The sequence below is a fragment of the Phasianus colchicus genome, chromosome 1, assembly GCF_987193195.1.
Source record: "Phasianus colchicus chromosome 1, bPhaCol1.hap1.1, whole genome shotgun sequence".
Lineage (NCBI taxonomy): Eukaryota > Metazoa > Chordata > Aves > Galliformes > Phasianidae > Phasianus > Phasianus colchicus.
The window spans coordinates 68525198-68550963 of record NC_143436.1 but is presented as its reverse complement, the minus strand read 5'-3'; the positions used below and the strand labels follow the sequence as shown (position 1 = coordinate 68550963).

Here is a 25766-nt window from a genome sequence, read left to right as displayed (position 1 = left end):
TTCACTGAATTCTGCATAGCTGCAATGTTTTTGTCAAGTGATGTCCAGCGCTTTCCAGATTCTGCAAACCCACAAACAATTGCTAATGCTTCACATGAACTTTTCATTTCAGTTCTGAAGTGATCGTAAGTGCTTTTTGGTGACTTTATGCTTCTCAGCAGAGAAACTCTACTTTCACACAAGGAAGAGCTTGGTTAGCATCCTTAGCATAGTTGCTAGCATTTACATTCCAGAACATTGCTTTGAATTTTCCACTCAGTTTTTTTCGCCAAGTACTCATAACTAGAATCAAACTGTCACAGATAAGGCTGAACATCCAAATCATCACATCTGGTTGAATCACAAGTATCTAAGCTTCAGTTACTTACTGAACTCCATATACACATTAGATTATAATAAACCTGACTGTAGAACACAGACATACTTGCCTGAATTTTGCTGAGGAAGGGAAGAGTAAAGAGGAGAGATAAGAGTGGAAAGAAAAGAATAGCATCTCACCCCAAACAGAGAGCCCAGCTTTGAGATGGTAAAGTTGTCCTCACCAGTGCCAACTGATCAACTGCCAAAGATACCAGAAGCAAGCATTTCAATTGCTGTTCCTTGCAAACTACTCGAGAATATCTCAAACAAAAGGATAAGAGCAGTGGGTTTTTGCCCTGAGAGTTGAGCCACTGTGATGCAGATCCGGCAGCAGGGTCTGATATTCCACTCAAACAGAGACCTATTATCTTTAGCTCTGCTGAAGCACTAAAGCTCTTCTTAGACCACTTTACAAACTGAGTGCAAAGGAGTAAGGATAAGAGCCACATTGTGTCCTTAGGGACCCCTATTAAATCAGATTCTCAACATCAGCCACTTCCTCCTTGTTTTCCTCAAGCCATATGGCTTCCTGACAAAATCTCTGCAAACAATAAATCCATTAATCAAGCCACTGTTGGAGGAAAAGATGTTTTTTATTCCCTTTATCAGTCCAGACATCTTAGCAGAGAAGTTTTATGTATTTTAGTCAGAAAAAAAAAGAGGGCCTATTGAAGTCCTAGGGAAAATATTAAAAGTATTCTTGTGCTCACGCTACAGACTTGTAGTTTGGAACCTTAAATCAAGTACTTACTTGCAACAGATCCTAACTTGTTAAAAGATGTAAAAAGAAGCAGGAAAAAAAAGATGCACGTCAGTTGAGCTAACAAGAAAAGCATCCAGTCTCATTAAATATAAGAGCAGGGATTCAATATGAACCACTGACCAGATTCCCTAGCATACAGGGTGAAAAAACAATATATTTTTTTTCAATCAGCAGAAGTAGGTAGGCATTAAAAGTCATATTTTATTCCTGCTGTTTGCTAAGTAGATGCATGCACACAAATGCCAGAAGTAGCTCACAGGTATCTAACAGGAACATCTTCCGATGAGAGATGCTACAACATAGGGCTTTGCAAGAGGTCAGCTTATTTATCAAGGTGAATCAACATGACCAATTCCAACAGGATACATAAAACATCTCCAGATTGGTAAAATCGCATAGATGATAACGTTATTCTCAGATCAAGAGAAAAACACACACTGCACATGCAAGGAACTCAATGATAGGGAGAAAGCATAAAAACAGTACGATTTCTAGCTCTTTTAAGTGGGAAAACTCTGTTTCTTGCAGGTGAGAAGGTCTCCCTCTCAGGCGAAATAGGGGAGAAGAGTTGGAAAACAACATAAAGAAAACTAAGCACAATCATTGCTTCACCAAACTGAACAAACTTGAGACTCTGCTTCAGTTTAGGGATTGGAAGTATGCAAGCCTTAAACTGCAGTTTCAGTTCTGTTTTATATATATATACATATATACATATATATATATACATATATATATATATATACACACACACACACACACATATATATACATGTGTGTATGAGTATATATGTAAACACTGTTGGGCAAGTACAAGGGCGGCTCTCAAATTAATACCTCCCACTTTGTGATGTTGGCCCACACCAACAGATGTTGCCGTTATGGCAGTAGAGGCTGAACCTTCCCAACAATATCCCATCAAATTTTGTCGCCACGTGACAGATGGCAGCAGAGGGGCAGTCTGACAAAACAGTATCTGACACGGAAGTGCGGATGAAACAATCATATGGAGTTGAATGAATTTAATTCCCCCGTGCTAAAAAAAATGGTACTCATCAACACTCATTAACGCTTGCTGAAGTTTATGGAGACCAAACAGTGAGGTGGTGGGTTGAGTGCTGCTGGTGCAGATCTTGATGAGCTCAGCATGCAGGCTCTTGTACGTCTCCCAATAAAAAGGCATAGGTAAACGGTAGTGACTCTGTTGAAAAATAGCATTTTGTAGTTGAGAATTTGCACTATAAACAGCGTTATTATGCTTTTTGTATCTGTTAGAGTTTCCATGGAAATAATAGGAAGCGTTACTTTCAGAGTGACCTACGTGTATAATGCAAATATGTGATAAAGCATTTCCTTTCCATCTACTCAATGGGCTCAAAGAGGGTAAGAAGCTGAGAATTCAAAAGCATAGAAGAGATGACAGAGGAAACAAAGACCTAATTTTCTTTACTTGTATTAACAACTTTTGAGTAGAGCATTCTTGTATTCTCAGATGTCATTGAGACACATGCAGACTCTGCTATCCCTGGCTGTCCCAAGCAACTATTTGCATTACACCTTGGAGCCTACCCAGCAAGAAGAAAAGAGATTTCCTAGTGATGATGGAAGAAAAGAGAACCAAAGATGTCATCTAACTGAGTATATGACTGCATGCATGAGCAAGGAGCTGATAAAAGAAGAAAGTCTACAGAACGTGGAAAAGGAGTCTTGACACATGCGAGAAATATAGGAACATTGCCAGGTCATGCAGGGACACAACAAGGAAGGCTAAGGCACACTTGGAGTTAAATCTGATGAGGAAGGTCAAAGACAACAAGAAAGACTTCTTTAAGCATGTCAATAGCAAAAGGAAGGTTCGGGAATGCTGAATGAGGTGGGTGCCCCGGTAACGTAACAGAGGACACTGAAAAGGCAGAGTTAATGAATGCCTCCTTTGCTTCAGTCTTTACTTCTAAGACTGCCTCCTAAGAATCCCAGGCCCTGGAGATAAGAGGGAGTTTAGGGAAAGGAAAATTTCCCCTTGGTCAGGGACAATCTGCTCAGAGATCATTTAGGCAAATTCTCTGCACACAAATCCAATGGGATGCACCCATGAGGACTGAGGGAGCTGGCAGAAGTGACTGCCTAGCCTCTATCCTCTTTAAGAGGTCATGGAAAACAGGAGAGGTGCCTGAGGACTGGAAAAAAGCTGATGTTGTTCCATCTTCAGAAAGTTAGAAGGAGGAGGATCCAGGAAACTACAGACAAGTCAACCTCATTTCTGTCCCTTGGAAGGTGATGGAATGGCTTATTCTGGATATCATCCCTCAGCAAATGGAAGAGAAGGTCATCAGAATGCATTCATCAATGGGAAATCACGCTTGTCCAACCAAGTAGCCTTGTATGACGTCATGGCAAGCTGGGTAGATGAGGGGAGAGCAGTGGATATTGTCTTACGTTGACTTCAGCAAGGCTTTTGACACTGTATCCCATAACATCCTCATAGGTAAGCTAAGGAAGTGTGGGGCAGACACGTGCAGTGAGGTGGACTGAGAATAAGCAGGGCTCAGAAGATTGTGATCAGTGGTGCAGTATAGTTGAAGGCCTGCAGCTAGTGGTATTCCCCAAAGACTGGTACTGGGTCTGGTCTTGCTCAGCATCTTCATCAGTGATCCGAATGAAGGGATAGAGAGCACCCTCAGCAAATTTCCTGATAATACGAAGCTGGTAGGAGTGGCTGACAAACCAGCAGGCTGTGCTACCATTCAGCAAGATCCAAATGAGCTGGAGAGTGGACAGAAAGGAACCTAAAGTTCAGCAAGGGCAAGAGAAAGGTACAACTGTACATATTGGTACAAGTTAAGGGCTGACCCGATGGAAAAGAGCTCTGTGGAGAAGGACCTGTGTGTCCTGGTGGACAACAGGTTGACCACAAGCCTGAAGTGTGCCCCTGTGGCTAAAAAGGCCAATACAATTCCAGGATGCATTAAAAAGAGCATGGCCAGCAGGTCAATACAGGTGATCCTCCTCCTCTATTCTGCTCCAGTAAGGCTACATTTAGAACATGGGCACTCCAGTTAAAGAAAGCAGGTAACTTCTAGAAAGAGTCCAGCAGAGATGATGAGGGGCCTGATCTCCCTTAAGAGGAATGGGTGAGACCTGCGACCATTCAGCCTAGAGAAGAGAAGACCGAGGAATCTTCTCAGTGCTTATAAATATCTAACAGACAGGAGTCGAGTGGATGGGGTCCGGCTCTTTCTAACGGTGCCTGCTGACAGAACAAGGGCCGGTGGGCACAAACTGGAACAGAGGAAGTTCCACCTGAACACGAGGAAAAACTTCTTTACTTTGAGGGTAGCAAAGGACTGGAACAGACTGTCCATAGAGGCTGTGAAGTCTCCTCTGAAAATATTTAGAACTCATCTGGATGCTTTCCTATGTAGCCTGCTATAGGGAACCTGCCTTACGAAGGAGGGAGTTAGACTAGATGATCACCAGAGGCCCACTCCAACTCCTGCAGTTCTGTAATTATCAAAAAAGAAGCACCTGCAAACTGAACAAAAGCGTTGGTCACCTCTTCAGAGAATATGAAACTTCAGAATGGCTGCTTTGAGTATCTGTTCCCACCAATGTTTTTCCCACCTCCATTCCCTAACAGTTGTTCTTTAGTTTACTGAATGACATCCCAACTCATGTGAAAAAAAAAAAGGAATCCCCTGCTGAAAGTAAATTTAGGAGAAACAAAAAGCAGTTTACAATGGTGAAAAAGACCTTACTGAGAAATAGCATTAAAAAAGGAACCAAGCTGACTTTTCAGAAGTCTTCTGCGTTTAAATACAGGAAAGCAATATCCTTGACTACAAGCAGGAAATCTTTAAAATGAAAGCCATTACTGTCTTTGCTGAAGTTGAGTAGCAATTAGCCATAAAGGAAAAGCATATGGAAACAGGAATCTCAAAACTGAATCGTTAATCAGAAAGTAAACATCTGTACTTCTACCACGGTCAGAATATTTTGGTCAGTTCTATGGGGTAATGGGAGAACCATGAAGTCAACTTATATCTCTATCAAGGTAATGATGAGTATGAAATGCTGCAGACATCATATGGAACCTACAGCTACAAATCATTAACCTGAAGGTCATGATTTAAGAAGATACACCACCATATCCAAAGTACAAACAGATCTGTTCATGCCTTGAGGCTGTAGTGAAAGGTAAGTTCTGGACAGAGCAGCGAGGAAGGCTGGGTGCTGCAAGCTGAGGTCTTTACCACATCTGGGTCATATGGTCCCAATTATCTTCTCATCACAATTAATCAAAAATTATCCATCAGCAACCATATAATGACACCTATATAAAAATAAATCTGAGATTGCTGCATGGCTCCACTACATGACCCTATGATCTTCTCTCCTTCTGTGTAAATTGGAAGAATACTAGCATAATAGCACGGAAATTATTAATTCTTTTACATGCCAGCATATTTCTTTTCTTAAGACAGCATGCATTGCAAAATTACACTTACAGATAGGAGGCATGCTTTTGATTGTTTCCTGCAGGAAAATTTTAATTTGTTTTCCAGGTGGGTCCATAAAAACAGAATGAGGTTCAATAAGGCCAAGTGCAGGGTGCTGCACTTGGGTTGGGGCAATCGCAGGTATTTATACAAACTGCAGAGCTGCTCTCAAGGAGATCTTCCCTCAGAGAAGGACTTGGGGGTTCTGGTGGACAAGAAACTGGACATGAGCCAGCAGTGTGTGCTTGCAGCCAGAAAGGCCAAATGGGTAGGCAGCTGGAAGAGGGATGCCCCATCTCTGGAGGCATTCCAGGCCAGGCTGGATGTGGCTCTGGGCAGCCTGGTCTGGTGGTTGGTGACCCTGCACATAGCAGGGAGGTTGAAACTAGGTGATCATTGTGGTCCTTTTCAACCCAGGCCATTCTATGATTCTGTGATCAGCCACAGCTCACTCAGTAGATTTAAAAAATGATTCCAACACTTGTTTTTCTCTTTGAAAGGAACTGTGTGGTTTTTACCTTCTACAGTTAATGCTTTAAACAGCATCACAAATACTTGCCAAGCCTACATACAGATAAATATTTTGCACTGATTCTCAGAAAAACAAGAATGAGAAAGTATATTTAAAGAAAGAAAGAGGCTAAGGTAATACAGTCAGAATGTTTAACAGAATTGAAATTGAGTCAGTGTTTTCACATCCGCTGATTTGTTTGGACTGCAGGTCACTAGGAAGCATGTCATGTTAGATCACTTACTATTGATCTTATAGGTGAGGCTTTTTAGACAAGCAATACAAGTTAAAATATGCATGTTGCTAAGATGTCACATGGATATTGAGAAAGGTTATTCACCAGAGGGTGGTCAGGCACTGAAACAGACTCCCCAGGGCAGTGGTCACAGACACAAGCTACCTAAGTTCAACCAGCAGAACTCTCAGACAGGGTTTGAATTTTGGGGGGGGGGGGGGGAAGGGGGTGTGGAGGGGCTCCCTTGTGGAGTCAGAAGTTGGGCTTGGTGGCTCTTGGGGTCATGTACAACTCAGGATATTCTGTTCTTAACCATGCAAATCTCTGAAAAAGTATAACTGGACAAGACATCCAACTATTAAAGTGTTTAGGTTATGTACAGATGGTAGCAGAGTATAATTCACTTCAACTTTTCTTAAGGATAAATCTGGTTTAAAGTAACTGGGGAGAAAAAACGGAGTAGGATACCTGTTTCACGTGCATTAATGTAGTTAGGAACATGCATGCACGCAACAGCAATTGAAGAATAAACAAATTCACTTCCTTTGACACTGAACATTCATGCTGGCCATTACAACTGAATGAAGTATTAACAGTATTTCAATATACACTCTGATCATAATGTAGAGGCAGTATCCAATGGTTCTTTGCATTCTCAAAAAGTGGATATAATAACACTCAAAGAAATAAGACTACTTCCCATGCACAGTGAGACCCCAATTGCTATTTGCACACCATAGCAATCGATAGTCAATTCTAGAGAGCCATTTTATTTTAAAATAAGAAGGATTGCTGTCATCTTTGCAGATCGGGGTCATTCTTTTCTGCTCCCACAGCAGTACTTGTCATTTTTACTTCATTTTGTACTTGTCTTATTTTTACAGGAACAGTGAAGTCACGTAGTTCCCAAAACCCACATCAGGAACAGAAAAAGATGGAAGATAGCACTAGTCACTACAAATAATCTGTTAACTTAAATCAGTTTGGTTTAGGAATTAACCAAAACCAACTCAAAAACTGAGTTTCACATAATTTCTGTCTCTAACACTGGCAGGAATATTATGTCTCTACATTTTTGTATCAAAAGGTTAGTTGGAAAAGTTGTCATGCAAGAAAGCGATTCCCCAGAGGGCTTAAGGGGTTACTTTAAGCTGACTTCCAAATGCAGTTCTACCTTACTCCCAATAATCTCCAGATTCCAATCTTTTTATAATTACTTAGGAAAAAGTGAAACACAAGATCGTGTAAGTAGCAGCAAAACTGCCAGCAGATACAGAAACTCCTTGTTTTCTAAAGGCCTGGAGCAGTTTATTTTGCGATTTCCATCTTGCATGCAGTGCATTTCAATCTTCACATGTGATTCAAATGCACACAGTTCCATTAACACTTTGAAGTAGAAGTCAGCTCTGCAGCCAAAAATTGTACTATTCTCCCTACCCTTTCCATCTCTTATCTGACATTGCTATCCTCAATTTATAGCGAGCTGAGTCAGAAATCAAATCCAGACTTAAAAGAACCAAAACCTTACATCCTAACAGTGCAGCATAACACATGCACCAATGAAACTACAGTGCAAGCTGTTTCATATGGCTCACTAGTGCTAAAATGGCATAAAGGATCAGTGAATACCTCCCTGCACACATCAACACATGTCTACAAAGAAAGGATTACATACTGAGACAAAATTTCCAGTCATATAGAACACCAGAAAGCCTGCCTCTTGAGGGCTCTTCTGCAGATAAGGGAAAGTTACAGTGCTGAAGGGCTAAAGAGACTTGGCACACTTTCACCAGTATGTTAGAGGTCTATATTTCAGGTACTGAAGAAAAAAAAAAAAACCTCACTAATTTAGGTTTCATGCTGATGCATAAAAGGAAGTAGAAGGAAACAGTTGGAGATAGTTTGTGCTTGCAAATAGCCAGCTTCTATTAAATGAATTTCAAATATCTATAAATGAAAGCACACACACTGAATAATAAAAGGTGAAAGTACTGAAGTATACAGCTGTTAGGCATTTCATGGTTATAAAAACAGTCACAGATGGCAGCTGCAGAAAGGAACACTGGGCCTGAAATCTTGCAGATTTGTAGTTTTGTTTATAAGCACTTGTCCTCGTTGATAAGGAGCACCCTCCATCAGACCTTCAGCCTACCTCTGCTCTCTCTCCCCTTCAAGTATTTGAAGAACTGTTAGTGAGACTAAGTTTGTTACTAATCAAGTAAATGTTATGTAGTAGCAGTAGTTAAAATCAGATTTTTGTTTGATACTTTGGAGCACTAATTTCTTACTTCATTATGCAGTCAGTGGAAGCCACTGACTATAACTTTCCTTTACCTTGCAATTAGCAATGAGGTGATGGAAGAAACACAAAGTTGACTTTTGCTGGTTCTGCTGCACTCCTCAGCAAGTTTAATCAATCGTCTGGAAGTAATCTTTCCACTGGAATGAATTTCATGGATGTCTGGACCTTGCATAGGTGTATGTGTAAGACAGATGTGGGAGATGTAGAAAAATTTCTCTCTATATCACAAGCCATTACCTCCACCTCAAACAGCAGTAAGCGAAGCTATAGCATGTCTCAGCAAAGAGATTTACTTAGAGAAACTGTGTAGAAAGCAATTAGACTCCCACAGTTTCAGAAGTAATAATGATCTCCTGTTAGACATTGACTTGCAGTTAATTATCATATAGGAGAACTAAGACCAGCTTTTAAGAAATGGCCAATCAGTGGATTACACCACTGAAGATTTGGAAATTTGCTTATCTAATAGCATACAAGTTTTTGCTTTACCAACTACAGAACTTAATTTGTGTCAATGGCAACACAATTCTACATTTAAAAGGACACTAGTAATTAGCTTACAAGTTGCTACATGTTTCCTGATAAGTATAACATCCCTGAAAAATAAAACCAAGCCAGGCTGTTGGTTTACAAGTGACAGCAGCAGCCCATACTATCATCAAAAATGCAGAATTCTAGCTCTTGCAGAAGACCAGGAACAGGGATCTAGTCAATCTCTTCACATCTCAAACCACCGTGGTTGTTAAATGCAAATAATTCCAGCTATAAAAAAAGTGATAAAAACTGGTTTTCTTAAATTCCTACCATTCAGTATTTTAATTCTCTGAAAAAGGTAAAATGGATGGATGATAATTGCAAGGTATGGAACAGGAGATGGAGAGAAGCTACCCTTACAGTGACTGATCAAGCTTACCAAAGCAAGAAAGCACAACAAGCTATCTTGCAGTCAAGAAGGTAATGGGTTTCTCACAAAGTATGTTAGTTAGTATGTTTAAAATAAAGATAAAAAAGCTTAATTAGTCTGTCTCTTCAAAAATTAGAACACCAGAAGGAGAGACAGCCTTCTTCATAACCCCAAGGCCTTGTCTTTATCAGCATTTCAAGCCAAGAAACACTCTTCTAGTGGGAGGCAGAGAGGGGTATACAGCGAGGTTCTAGTTGACATATGCAGTCCTGGCACCGCCTCCATTCAGGCCAAAATAGAAGTCACCACCTAGATTCAGATGCTTTTCCTTTGTGGAACAACAATTTATTTACTTTTGAAGGGGACAATCATTACTTAAAATTAAACATAAGCCAAGAGAAAGTGAAAGCTTTCCTTCAAAGTTCAAAAGCAGGATTCAGATCCTGTTGCAATTAGCAGAACAAGTTGAAATAACAGATAAAAATAAGAATAAAGCCTATCAAGCCTTACACTGTTTACAGAATTCTTTGGCAATTTCTCCCCTGATTTAGAGGAGCAAATCAGCAAATCCCACAAACTCCTTTTGTAAAAAAAAAATAAATAAATGACAATGCACTGTACCACATGGGAGGTACATACACACTTCAGCCATTAATCAGCTGCAAGGCTTATGAGGCAAGTGCACAGTAAAAATATGCATGTTGATGCATGTAAGAACTAGCAAACAGTTTTTTCCTTCACTGCAATGATGTGCTTCAAAGAACAGATTAGGCTCAGGTAGATTCTGCTGCCCATTCACCAGAGGTAAGTGGGAAGACCCCTAGAGGGATGTGGAAAACAAAATCAGTTCCAAACACAGCTTTGTGCTCTATCACTGCAAACCTGAAGCTAAGTCTGCAAAACTGTGAAAATCAGTCTGTTTGATAAAACACGTAAGAAAGCAGCAAAGTAATGAGCGACTCAGCAAAACCAAGGCTGCCTTTTTCAACTAGATACATACATTTTAATTTTTTCCCCATCCTCTCCAAATCTAAAAGTTATTTAGTTTCAAAACTGCATTTTTTTATTATTATTATTATTAAGGTATTAAAAATCTAATTCCTCCTCAGCTAGCATACAGCTAGGAGGAATCCACGGAAAGAAAAATGAAGTTATTTCAGCATTTGTGGATTTTTCAAGTTAACACTAACTCAGATCCCATGCAGATTACACTAAATCTCATCAGTCCTGACTTGCAATTTACAGGACTTCAGTTAAAAACAAGAAACAATTTATTAAGGTCTTGCCATCGATTCTTCTTTGAAGACAAATGCATCTCAAGTACATGCAAAAAGTTCAAGAGTCAATGGTAAAGAGTGCATATTTTCAACATCCCCAAACAATGATATTTGCAAAATGGTAAATACCAAAGGTAGACAACAAGAGACTGAATAGGAAGATGTTTTGATCTTTGAAAATTATCCTAGAGGATAAGAGACACAGCTTGCTACTAGAAAGAATATGATCCCAACCACTTAAAAATACAGTCTTGCTGCTACACTTGAATAGTACTTATATGAGTAAAATCACACTGTCATGACACAAAGAACCATACTATTCAGTAGAGTTCCATGGCGACCAAACTTTTCACCACAGGTCTGCTGTACAGTGCTGCCACTGCAAATTATTTGAGGGGGGAAGAAAAGTGTACTTCTCCCCTTTATGCTTTGTATCATTTATGAAAGGACCTTAAGATACCAATTAGGACCAGATGAAACAACCTGAACAAAGGGTGCCCCATACCTCAGCTCTCCCATGAGAAGGTTGCTCCCTCATGATTGCCAGTTTACATACTGGACTGTAATCCTTCCATCAGCCTTTGATACTTTTGAAACAGACCACTATTACATACACAGCTTCCTTCCTATGCTTCATCCCCAAAACAAACCACTGTTCGATTCTTAGGCTCATCTCTGCTGGTCTTTGGAGATCTCTGAACGAGAAAAAAGGCAAAATTCTAATCCACATGCTGCTTTACAAACCATCCTATTACACCACTAGGCAAACATCACTGCAAGCTGACTTAAAGCAGCAGATGCAAGAGCAACTATTTCCCATCTGATGGATTCATCCAGTTTTACTACTTCACACACAGTATCTTCCTTCAATATGCTTACAAGCATTTTTAGCTTTCACTGGTAGTGTGAATGGTCTGATCCATCTCATCCCTATCTCACTGCACTTAATTTTTCTCTACTCTTTTAGAAAGAAGGCTTTGATAATGTGTGCACAGTCACTACTGCACACAAGATGCTGATCTTACAAGAATTTAACTGAGGTCACAAACAGTAATTCTTGGCAAAGTTAATTTGCAACAGATAATAGTAATGGCATTTCAGTCATTTCAACTCTCCCCAGCCTAAAGTTTCCAAGACAAAATAAGAAAGAAGCTCTACTTCAAACACCTACTGCTTACATATGATCATATACTCAACTATCTTAGCATCCCACCTCAGTCAGTTTAAGTGTAAGGCTCCCAGGTGCATATAGATACTGTGGCAGGAGTTCAGCATCTTAGCCACAAGCAATTTTACAATGGAAATGCAGTCTGAACTCCTTAAACACTGGACAAGATTTCTTTGGACATCTTCCACTAAGAAGGCAGATTAGGAGTTACAAGCTCACATTCAAAGACTTAAGACATCTAAAAACTTCAGGTGTTTTAACTCACTGTGCATCAAGACAAGCACCAAGATTAAGAAGGCAGAGCATTATTGAACTTGGAGTTGCTAGTCTTGGCCCACTAGCTTAAAACTCAAGTGAAGACATTTCTACTAAAGCATTTTAACACGAATGGAGAACAGTTAAGAGGCTGCGCAAAGTTACCACAGCTGAGCAGATGCACCTTAGCTTGTTGAAGTACTGTAACTCAGCATCAGTCTTCTCAGCCTCTTGAAATGCTATGGAGAATGCAATAAGTCAGTTACTTCACTCCTGTATTCCAAAAAGGTAACATCTCTGGTTGAAGGCTTTTCACTACCTCTGTTGCATTCTCCTATACTGCCGTTGTTGCCCTTACTCTAAGCAGGCTTTTGTACATCGTTCAGATTACCTTCCTTCAAGGTGAAAGCAGTTTCTATTGCTGTAAAAGAAGCAGTACTGACAGCATTTCCAAGGAAACCTACAGTTGCCCCGCATTACTGACATAACATGGTCTAACTCAAAATTGCTTTTATTTCACATCCACGCTTATTTTCATCATCATTTACACAATTAATTAATCATAATGTTTTGCTGTACTTTCACATTCTCCCTGATTTAAGATTAAGGATCTCCAGTAGCTGTGATGAAAAGAAAGAAAGTTTTTACATTTACTCAGACACTGGACATCAGCTTGTCCAGTTCCTTCTTCCCTTCCTTCTCCCACCAATTCCCACAGTGACATAAGAGAATTCCACCCTCAAAAAAAGAGAGCAGCACAAAGCACTAATTATTCCTTTTACAGCATTCACTTCCAAAGCAAGCAGGAAGCTTTAACTCCCACAAGGAACCTCAATAACACCCTTGTAAGTTGCAACAGTTCACATACTAGGTCCTTATGAAGATGCTACATGGGGAAGAACATCGAGTGAAAATCAGTACCACCTCCTTTTGAAATACATGTTCTGTGAAAAAAAACACAACTATAGTTATATCTTTAACTATTATGTGACAAACACATATTTGACTTAGTTTTAAACTAAGCTAAATAATTCTACAATGTAAAATGAAAGGTGGGTTTCTGCAATAGCACCAACAGCCTGTGTTAAAACTTCCCTATTTCTAGCATCAGAGTTCAAGTGAAACTATTGCTGATTTGGAGCCACCTTCCACTGATCAGCTCCAAGGGCAGCAACACTACTCAGTAATCATAATTTCTCAGCAGATGCCCTGTGCTAAAGGAAGCATGGACAACACCATTGGGCAAAGGCACTTTTAACTTGCCAACGTGTATCATTTGACGGAAAGGCCATTTTGCTTCCAAAAATCAAACAGTCTAGGTTAGTACTAGCTTCCTTTGCCAAATTATTTCAGGATCATTATGAAATAGTCCTTAGTATTAGTCCAAATCTGTGAGGCAGGCATTACTATAAGACAGGTAGATGTAAGCAGTTTTCATGTAATTCTGCATTTGTGTAATAGTCAAAGAAAAGCAAGTAACTAGAAAATCCATAGAAAATGGATTCAATGCATTCAGTAAGATAAATTTTCATGGGAAATATTCAGAAGTAAAATGAGGGGGGGAGGGAATGACAATTGAAGTTTAAAAGCCAGTGGTCTTTAACACATGCCACAGAAATTAAATGCTACTGCATTCACTGCTTAAAGCGCCATCTCAGCAGCATTTTGATAAGGAAGTTTAATAGCTGATATACAGCTGATATACAGCTTTTGGAAAACTGCACTTTAACAGCTGAGGTATCTATCTCCTCACACAACTGATGCTGGTGCAAAGTGCAGATGATGGAAACCAGCTTTTCTTCAGACTGGTGCTCAGCAGGCAGGTGCAAGAGCCAAGTGCCAACAGGCACTGCCTGTGACATGCAGTTCTGGCTAGAGCAGGAGAGGTAACTGAAACAGCAAAGCATTACAGATCTGGAACAGTATTCCTCGTAGAAAGAAGAGCTGCTTCTGAAATGTAGATCAGCAACAGGCATCAAGAGCCTGATCTCCCTAAATGTTGGATGCACGCTCACACTTGCCATGCCTCATGCATTAGAAGGCAAAAGGGGCTGTGTGCAACCAGCCCAGCCAATGGCACCATGAAACATCTTGGTTTAAATGGAAACATTTTCAGAAGAGCAAAGTTTAAGTAGCTCACTTCATTAAAGGAGGTAGCTAAACTGACAAAGACAAGGAGCCATAAGAGTTATCTATACATGTGCAACTGAGAAAGAAACATCTAATATCACATCCTTATTATTCACTCATTTTTCCTCAGATATACTTTAACCAGATGAAACTTTCATAATTTTTTTTTTTTTTTTTTTAATAATTAAAAATCTTATTTCTCTACTCCAATTATACATCCTTCTTACAAGAAATCCACCTGGAAAAAGCACAAGAAAGCACATACCTTGCATTGGATCTAATTCCCTATACAAGTGTGATTATTACATTTAAATTTAAGGATCATCAAGCAGTTATTTAACGACGAAACATTTTTGGGATGAAAGACAAACACATTGGTTCATTTCACTCTCAGAATGACTTTTCATACATTACCTATAATGGATTAACAGTATGTTCACATATACAAATAAACAATGCATATATCCTTAGTGCTTGATTCTTGGAATAAAAACCTTACAAATACATTTTTTGAGTGAAGTCTCCCAAGCAATCAAAGCTGCAGCATTCATAAGTAATTGTTAATGCTACATAACTGCTAATTATTAATTATACTCAGTTTAAATACACTGAAATCAGAATCAGCACTCTCCTGACAGTTTGCCTTTAACGTATCAACAATTATTTCATTACTGAACTAGTAGTCAGCTCATAACAATTCAGCCAAAAGTTTACTCTTTCAAATTTGATTCCTATCCAACATTTACTGAAATTGGTTTACATTACTTGACTTTAACACAATAAAAGTATGGCTGCAATCAACTGAATATAAGAGTACCTCATCCATTGGATGTTACTGCAAAACTGAACTATACATCCAATTTGTATGTATGCACAAGTACTCTGCAACATTTAGTATAATATAGATGCTACAACAAGAGCTCTTCATCACAGCAGCAAGTCTGCATAGATTAAACACAAAGTGTAGACAGCAGCCTCACAGGAAAACCTCAAAGATGAGGCATACCCACACTATCACTCCCACTCGCAAATACTCGCTTTTATACCATCATCTAGAATTGGGTTAATTCATCAAAATGAAACAGTATATTCAGAAGAGAAATCTCATGAGCATATTTTATATAACAACAAATCCAAAAATTAGAATGAACACAGAGTTCTAAAAGTTCCTCACACGTAGAGATGAGCATTTAATCTCATTTAAAAATGCAGCAATAATACATATCTACAAAGCATCACTGGAAAATAATTTGAGAACCCTGCAGTGTTCTGGAGGAAGTCCTAGAAATTGAAAAATACAGGGAAGGGCTGCTAAAACTGGAGAGGTGAATACGAACCAATCTGGAGAATACAACTTAAGTGTTTGTCATCAATATATTTCAGTTCTAGTGTCTTCAAATGTCTTGACACAGACCCCTGTGAATCCCAGAACTGCAGAGCATTTCATTCTTAACTCAGAGTTGCCTTTCACAGTGCAGCAAGACACAGTGATTCATCAAGCCCTTACAAAAGAGCTGTCTTTAACATGCATATATATCCCTCCCATAGATACTCCATTCCTTTTAGGAAACAAATTATTAAACCCAAGCTGCATTCAAAAAGCTGTGCTGTACACAGATGTACAGTTTGTCATTCCGATGTATTTGTAAAATACTGGCTAGCTCAAAAATATTAAAGGTGCACTGATTGGTACCCTGTAGTCAAAATTACTCATTGGATAAACTACAAATTAGGAGCACAGCACGGTGAGATTAAAATTTAAAGGCAACTTTGCATTTTAATTACAAAGCCAAGATTTGGTCATTGTCATTTATTCAGGTTTAAATTCTTATTTCTGTTTTAGGATGTGAGGAGATATGAAATACCTTATTTCCATTGCAGCAGAAAGAAATAATCCACACAGTTCACTGCTCACATCAGATACACACAAAATGAGTTTTCCCTTGGAAGTACAGAATTGACTCTTGCTGGTCCTTGTTCTACTGCACCATATGAAAGTGAATATAAGATCATCCCACAAGGCTAGCTGCAATACAGATACAAAAGAAAATCTCAGAAACATAACTTGGAGTGTACAAGTTGATAACCTTAGCCAGCCATGTGAACTACATACACATTACCTAAAACATACCTGCCACAAACAGAGAAGTAATACTTTGCAAGGGATGGGTGGGAAACCCATCAGGTTATGGATCCTGTTCATAAAGCAATCACAATTACTGGTTCTAAGGACTTCAGAATTGGCATCTTACACATATAAGTAGAAAAACTGGACAAAAGATAATTTCCACTTTATGGTTTTATCATTTCCTTACATCTAAAAGAAGATTTAGAACTAAGTCACCAAAACAGAAAGAGGTTTTTTTTTTTAAACCAAGGCATGGATAAACTAGCATTATCATCTTCATCAAGGAAGGGAGCCTTATGTCTTCAGAAGGAGTTAGAAATAGACTTCTGAAAGCAAACAGAACTGCATGCCTGCTATTACTAACATTTTCATGTGCCCAAGAAAAACAAGACATGAAAGAGCTTTTTAATTTCATCCACTTTCACTGATAGCATATGAGGTCTCTATACAAAGCAGCATCAGTTCTCATCAACTTCACATCTACGTTAAAGATAAGATGGCCAAATATGAAAGGCCCAGAGCAGCTTGAGTGCTTTTCTTCGCATTCAGTTGTGTAACAGTACCAGACTATGGGCTGCTGCTATTTGTTTCTGCACTCATAGTTCTTGACAAATACTAAATCTGGGGAAAATACATATATTCCAAGCACCAATTAGGTTATCTTTTAATGCAATTAAAAGCCATTTGACCAGGACTGAGTACACACTGGATAATGCATCAGACCACTCTGCACAGTAATGCAATTACAATACAACTCCTTAAGCCTTCTAAAAATAAGTAGCATAATGCAAGCAGTGTGACTATTGGTAAGCAAATTACATCCAAGAATGACGTGGATGAGAATCCTAGCTCTTAGATTCTGAGTGGAAAAGACAGCTATTTGCAGACACCAAGAACTGACTAACAGCATCAGAAACATTATTACAGTGCCTAAGACATAGGAAACAAGAAGAGGTTCAGCATTTCTGTATTTCAGAAGTTGTTCACCTGCATCTTTTCCAAACCCACCTGCTGTTTACAAACAATGAAAACAACCAAAATCTCACATTCACACTACCTGTTCCACTGGTGCTGTGTGATCATCGTTTACATTCCTCTCACTGGAAGTGGGCCAGTAAGATTATTCCTACTTGTGAGAGAAACACCGTGAGATTTTTCATCAGTTACAACACATTTGCATCACACACAGCTTCCATGCAATTGCACTCTTCCATTGTTACTGAATTGATTTCTTTGTTCTTCAGTCTGTAACCTACAGGAAGTGAGAATATTTAAGCAAACGCAAAAGATCTAAATGCCACAGGGATAAAATACACAGCTGAACAACCATTCAGTAGTGAGTAATTGTCTGACATGGCACACACATCCTGACTTGTCCCAATAAATAGCTGCTAAGCCTGAAGAGAACTCATGTTTAAGCTTTCTTAAGTTTTTACACCTCAAGACTCACTTGAATTCACGCTGAGCAAGAGCAGGAACTGTGTTCTACAGCATTTTAAGGACGAATGGATTATTTACTGTTTTGGCATTTAATTGCAGGTTGTTGGGACGCATATTTGTCAAAAGAAAACATAGCTTGTATATGCTCCTCCTTAAAGTTTGTCATTAGCTTTTAGATTAGAACAGAAAAGTCATCAATAATCATCATTTTGTTTCATGTCTGAAAGATATTGAAGATACTGACATGTTTCTTAATACAAAAAGATTTCCTGGCTACATTAGTGACATAATTATTCATTTATAGTCACTTTTGGCCTTTTCTTCCCCAATCCTTTATCTCACTTTTAAGAGGAATGCACATCAGTTCTGTTACCAGCTCCTTTTCAGCCCTTAGTTCTACACTGGCAAATTCCAACTGAATTTCAGTCACTGCAGAGAAAGATCTCAATATTCCAGAGCAATTCTGGACCCTCACAGCTGTGAAGATCCACATTCACAAGACAGCTCCCCTTAAGCCCATTATGCTGCACCTAAATAAACACACTGAAAACTAGAATCAAAAAGGGATCAAGACAGGGAGACACCTTTCCAGGAGATTTCAGGTGATAAGAGAAAACTATTTCCAGATCAATTGATCCTCTGCTGGCAAGATTTAGTTTATCAACCTGATGCTTATTGAGGGAAAAAAAAAAAATGAACTGATATTTTTGTCAGATGAGAAAAATCTTGAAGTGTACAAAGCTAATCTATGTTCTAGGCTGCAAACAATTTAGTCTTAAGTACTTAAACACCTCTGCTAAGTTAAGATCTCAGGTACTGTTTCAGAACCACTTTGTGTGGGTTTTTGCTTTTTTTTTTTGAGATGAAGATGGCATCGTGCTAAAGATGACTGACAACAATATATATTTACAGTAGGGCTATTTACCCATCAAAACAATTTTATCTTCTTTCAAGCCTCCACATTACGGCACAGCAATCTGAGAGGAGCTCTTCACAGAACCTTGTTTCTACTCACACGCATCCAGCACAGCCTGCATTACAGCTGTGCTCAATGAAGACATCACCTGCACAGAAGGTCATCTATCCTGAACAACTCATGGCTGAATATTTAAGCCTGAATTAACCACCCACATAATCTAAACAGCCAAAGAGTTAATAGAAGCGGGGATTATTTTGCTTGTCTTGTGTTTGTGAGTTTGTTTTAACACTACTGTTCTACAAAAGAAAGAATAAGCCAACACACTTCTGGCTGTAAGTCTGGTATAATGCTGTTTCTATGTGCACTCAAAATACTAATACCGTGTTGAGCTCTTGTACAATAAAGCAAATGGTAAAAATTACAGAAATACAGAAATATACAATACTTTGAATAGTATTTGAATTCATTTGAATAGTAATTCCAGCAATTTTAATGCTGCCAAAAGCAGCTCCGAGTGGAACACTGATAAAGTACACACAAATCATTGGGGGAAAAAAAAAGAAGTCATTTAACCAGTAAAATCTTCCAGATGAGAAGAGCTACCTCCTCAAAACAGAGAATGCTTAGCCAAGGGACTGCAAGCCTCTCCTATTAACTCCTGTCTTCAACACAGGATAGCAGTACACACTCTGTGTTCTCCATGATCTTCTCAATAACCTCCACTCCACATCAAAACCTGGAGAGCCATCAAGGTTTCTTCAAGGTTTCTTCCAGAAAGTCAGGCCTTCACCTGCTTTCCTCTGGGGCTGACACAGCCATTCTGCTGCTACAAACCCCACACAGACCAGGCCTGGAAGTGCCACGTTGCTGGCAAAACCATAACCTACACTCAGATATCCATTGTACAGAGGCAATGCAGTTAAGTCCCAGGTTCACTTAGGCTGCAGATTCCTGATGTCTTCACGGATAAGCTGCTGCTGGAGCCAATATACTCCAGGGTTGGTGCAAAGCATGGGAAGAAACCTGTGTTACTACAGGCAGAAGAACTGAAGAGAAGACAAGCAGAGGTCAGATTTGATCCTTCTAGATACGCAAAATGCTGGATTTGCTTCACAACCTGTAAAAACTACACCATAATGAGGACCATTCCTCCTATCCTCCAATAACAGGAAAGAAAATATGAATCTTATATATTACATATATGTACATGATAAATCCAAAGTTAGGTAACCTGGCACAAACTCTGAACACTCATATCTGACCTATAAGCAATTAATGTTAAGCATCTTCCTGAAATGAAATGCGTGAAAGAATTGTCATAATTATTTGTCTCCTTAAAAAAGAAAAAAGCATTATTAATACGCTAGCATAACTCTTGATTTTGAGAGGGTTAGCGTAAGGGAACAATTTACTCTCCCCAAAGCCAGGAGGCAGCTGAAGTTGACAAATGAGCGCGCTAGACTTCCTGTTTCCATGGAAATGAAGCTTGGATCAGTACAAACAGATTTCAGAACTTAAAACCAAACCACTCTCCATCTCACAGGCTCTGCTTCAACATTTGCCTTTCCAATTAATTCAGTGGGAGAACATCCACCATACACCGTAGTCATGAAGTAAGCCATCCTGCCTTATGACCACTACTTCTCATTTCTGGGTGGATGTCCCCTTACAAACCGTGCACCCCAGTGGTCAACTTCATGGCAACAATCCAGATACTTTATGTAAACATGGCAATATTTCAAAACTTGATTTCAGAGGACAGACAGGTCAGTAGTTACATGGCATTAATAAGTACACAACAACAGCTTTACAGTTCAATTCTGAACCACACTAAAATATGAAACAATATAACCACAAGAGGACCACTGAAAATTTCATTTTTATTGTTAAAACCAGAGAACAGAAGAGCAGAGTAACACAAGTGGGAGATTGGTTTTTTTAATTGTTGTTTTGTTTTTGTTGTTTTTTTTTTTTAACTGTAAGAATCCTTTGTCATTAAACAAGAACTAAAAAGGGGTTATTTTATCACCACTAATTAAGTGCTTATGCAACAACCACTGCCCAGCACTGCAAGTGATAATTCCAACTTGTTGATTACAGCTGCAAGATGCTCAGTAGCAACTAATGCAGTTTACCAATGATACTTATAGCTCCTGTTCCCTGTGTTTGGCAAGAGCACATGAAGAGCCATTTTTGCATGTGTGCAATATTGACAGTGATTTTGCAACTGATGACAACACTCCATCTGCTCTCAGACACTCTGGTGCCTCTGCCAATTTATTCCCTAACATATTGCCTTCTCCAGGCTTCCCCAAGGTTGCTCTAGTTTGGATTTTTGTTCTTTTACCAGGTTTGAAGGGGCTATTTCAAGCTGTGAATGAGAACTTGTGGTATGAAAATCTAACCCCATGTCATAATCATAGGGATCAGCAGACAAGTAGGTAGTTATTTCAAATGACGCCTCCACAAGTCCACAAGTTAGAGGGTATGGATAATAGCTTCAGAGACATTGATTCCTGAAAGAAAAAGGAGTTTGAGGCCAATGAGGAGATGCAGAATTAAAAAAGAACCAATAACTAAGCTAAGAGAAGCCAAAAAATAGCATTTAGAAAAGAGTAGATTCCTCCCAGATGTCCTTCTATGGAAATAGCGGGCTGCCCTATTAAAATTTGAGATCCTGTGTTCTCACCCAGCACGCTCAACTCACCAGCAAAACTTGCAGAGTAAATTGAACAGACTGAAGAACTCAGTTTCTACTTGTTTGCCTAACACCTTAAATATACAGGATTAAACATTAAAAGAGTTAGCAAAAGTAAAAAATTTCAACTCTTCAAATCTTTACTTTAAAGGTATTTACCAAGTCAGAAGCTCAGACTAATAATTTTACTGCTTTGTTCAGCTTTTATACAATAACCAAGCTATCTTTATGTCACACACAGGAATTTATAGTACCATGTTTAGACAGAAGTGACAGTTCATCTTATAACATCATACAACTAAAAAATAATCTCAAAAAATTAACATTCAAAACTTTGAAGATCTAATACTCAATCCACCATAGAAAAATGGATTGCAAGTTCAGAGGTTCCTAAGAATTGCAGCTGATGGAAGAATCATAAGTATTCAAACCCCGCGGGGTTGAGATAAGCAGCATTGGTCTGCTCATCTCAGTGTTTCAATTGAAACTAGGCAAGTAGGTTAGTGTGAAATGGTGTTCCCAACAAATAATCCCAAAAGGATGGATGCAGAAAATAAATGCTTTAATCCCTTTCATATCAGTACAGATGTATGCGGATTTATTTACTGTTTGGCTCTGCCCAGAGATAACTTGCATTTGTGGTATGCAGGTTGGATTAGATGATCTAAAGGCTTCTTTGGCTTAATGCTTGTCTCAAATTACTTATCCTATTTGTTAACAACAAGACCTATTTTGTATGAAAAAAAAAATTGCCTGTAAACATTATCATTTCTTCTAACAGTTCCCTTTTTTCCTTCTCATTTCATTGACTACCTAACTAAAGAAAAAAGCAAATCATGGCAGAAAAATCAGCTGCCAGCCTTACCCCCCTACTCCTGAAATTTATGCTTCTTATTTTTTTTAAATTCAGGATCACAGTGACAAGTTAAGAAAAGCAATGGATTTGAAACAAGTCTTTTTCTTCTCAGAGCCCTACAATATGTAGGCAACTGATTGTTTCAAGTTGCAGGCTCTGAGAGAATAAAAAAGCTGAAAATTCTTGTAACCACCACCAACCTCTTTGCTCTGAGGCATTAAACTTAGGTTTGCCTTTGTATAAGAAAAAAAGACCAATTCAGCAACTACATCAAACACAGCAGCTTGTTTTGGCAACCTCATTTTGTAGGAGATCAGATTTAGCTACTCAGCTTTAATACTCTTGTTTTTTGAATTAACCATCTGTTCTGCAACATCCAGAGACAGACAGATCTAGTAAAGTAGGATGTCAATCTCCAGGTCTTGAGGGATAAAACACTTCTCCATACACCAGCAAGCAAACAGAACTCAGTGCAATAGGCAACCTTACCAACAAGGATCTTACATTGTCAAATTTCATATCTAGAGCACGGTTTCATTTTATCCAACTGGCAAGAGAGACTCAAGCCAACACAGTATACATTTTAATCAATTAACCCTAAAAGGAAACAACTTGAAAAGGATTTATGACAAAAGAGTTCCATTTACAGCAGCTGTACCTCAGAGATCTTAATCTAGCCCCTTCTAAGACGATTATAAAAAAATAACGCATGCTGTTCCACTGGCACATGCTTATTGTTACTGTAAAGAAAGTGACAAACTCTTAAGTGAAAAAGCACACAAAACACTTCAAATACAATGATAGATACTTCTAATGCACGGTTGCTGTGATAGCGTGGAAGCCTTCTTCTCTGCTGTATCCCTTCAAATACAGAAGAACACAAATGCTCTGTTATGTCAAGCTACATCAAAAGACAACAGGATTTATAGGTGTTGCTTCACTAGTGAACTTTAACAAACACCTGAATCCAGTGATCCCTCTAAGGGAAGCACACTATCAAAAAGCTGTTTCTTTCAGACTACCAAGAGGAGTGGCTAAGAGACAGCCAGAGTGGGCAGGCTATGGAAACGTTTGACAAGTTCAGAGTTCCCAGATTCTTAAATACTCTTTTCCACTTAAAACCTGTTACTCCAACAATACATTTCATCCACATTGTGTCCAATATAAAAACATCATGCTTTGCAACTGATGTCACTACAGTAGGCTCTCCAGGAACTAGTCTGACCCCCTTCCACAGCATGACCACTAAAAAGGGCTTACTGGTCCCAGACATTTAACCCTGACCTCCAAGATCTTCTTACAAGAGCCTACACAACTCCTTGTACAACAGCTTCAGTGATGAGCCTGTGTATTATTCTAAAGCTGGCAGCACTGAAGTACTACCAGTGTATTTATTTCAATCCCAAATGAAAGTACTGGAACAACACAACCTTACGGTCCCATGCTACAACTAATTCTTCTTTACCCATTCATTTTCAACAGGAAAATCTCAATCAAATTTGGCAATACACTGATATAGAACAATTCATGTGTTCTCTCATTCCTGTACACAATAACCTATGCTCGCTGCACATCTGCTTCCACAGCACTGATTACTGCACAGTTACACTGCAGCACACTTCAACTGGCACTGATCACTAACTTTGGCATGAGCGTAACGCGTACATATTGAGGAGCTCCATGCTCAGATTTCAACTGTTGGCCACTTCACTTTAGGTGACAGGTTGGTTAGTGAATAAACCAAAAAGCTATCAGTTAAATAAATCTTACCTTTTTATTCTTTCTCGCTGCATGAATTGGGGTAAATTCCTCAAGAAACCATCTGACACTCCACAGTGGCTTCAAGTCACCATCTCAATCCAGTTTATATGACAGAAGTTATTACTTCTTGAGAAAGACCAATGCATGTGACCAAACAATCAGCAGTAGATTGAATACACTGCAACCTAAAATTTCACTTCAGGTTTCTCATATTTAGTATAGGTTGTAATAAATCAATGTTTCATTCACTGATTTGATTAAGAAACACAGGATTTTAAAATTCAGATGCCTGCACATTATTAAACACAAGCTGTTATGCTCATATTTGCAGGACCAAGGATTGATATTATACCTGCTGAGCATTTTTAAGTACGAGAACACTTTGTGAAGTTCTTCCTTACTCCTGCTAATTTTTTTTGTTCTATTCCATCTACTACTCTTAACTTGTACATTTACTTAATCTGTAAGCCAGTATAGTGAAATTGTGAATAATTAACTCACCGCCATCACCTGCTTCTCTAGAACTGCATTTACTAGAAAATGATAATTGAAAGGATGATTCCCATCTGAAAGGTACTCCAGTCCACCCATTCTACATGTATTATATGAGCTGTGTAAGATTTGTGCATCAATGCTGGAATCAAAGGGAAATTCTCCCTAAGAAGACACTAGTATGATTTGGGTGCATTACTAGGTATGTGTTGTCATCCCCCTGCACACACACACAGCACACACACACACACACGGCACACACAGCATTTGTGACTGATCTTGTTCCCTTCTTACAGAAAAATCTATATTCAATTCCTTATTATGCCTCTCATCATATAAATAGACAAGCCAAATTTTGCTAAACCTTATGTTCAGGGTAAGGTACTTCCTCTTCAAAATTAACACATCTTGAATTATGACCTCTCATGTTCACTAAGTTTATTGCCCTTTTTAAAAAAAAAATAAATCAGAGGGGGCTTTACTATATCATACCACCTCTGCTAAACTCATTTGAAAGGCAGTCTGGAGCTGTTTTTGTTTGTTTGTCTTTTTAAACATTGAAGCTACACTGACACACAGAAACATTTGATTCTTTAAGAAAACTCAGTTTCTGGAAAGCTAGGAATTCACCTAAGATTTAGAGAAAGGTCTCATCAATTTGCCCCGCTCCAGCTTCTTAAATAATCATTCTGCACTGTCCAGGAAAAGACATGAAGAATGTCTACAATTTACTCTTCATTAATCCAGAAGAAATGCTAAGAAGGGGAAAAAAGTGTTACTAAAGGCCACTTAGGATCAAGGATTTATAGTAGTCATATAGTACAATTACCTATTTAAAAAAAGAAAGTTAATGACAGAATACGTCGGGTTGAAAGAACACGTTGCGTGCTCTACTTCAGACTCTCAAAGCAATGCCAACACTCCGTTCAGATCAGATGGCTTTCACCAGCTTGATCTTGAAAACTGACTCAAGTGATTAAGATGCTTCTCTAGAAAGAAACGCATAGGGTTCCTTAAATTCTGTCTTTCAGAGATGACTCACACAGACTAGCCCTAAGCCAGTGACAAGTC

At 38.8% G+C, this 25766-nt stretch overlaps 1 protein-coding gene across 2 annotated transcripts in view; it reads right to left on the bottom strand.

The window, feature by feature from the left end:
- Positions 1-25766, bottom strand: part of RASSF8 (Ras association domain family member 8) — a 78828-nt gene that overhangs the window by 40323 nt on the left and 12739 nt on the right. The window contains exon 1 of one of the 2 annotated variants that reach the window (XM_031597169.2): positions 16267-16422. The exons of the other annotated variant lie outside the window; for it this stretch is intronic. The gene's annotated coding sequence lies outside the window, so the exon portion shown is untranslated. Of the gene's footprint in view, positions 1-16266; positions 16423-25766 lie in introns of those variants that run through there. 2 annotated transcript variants of the gene reach the window in all.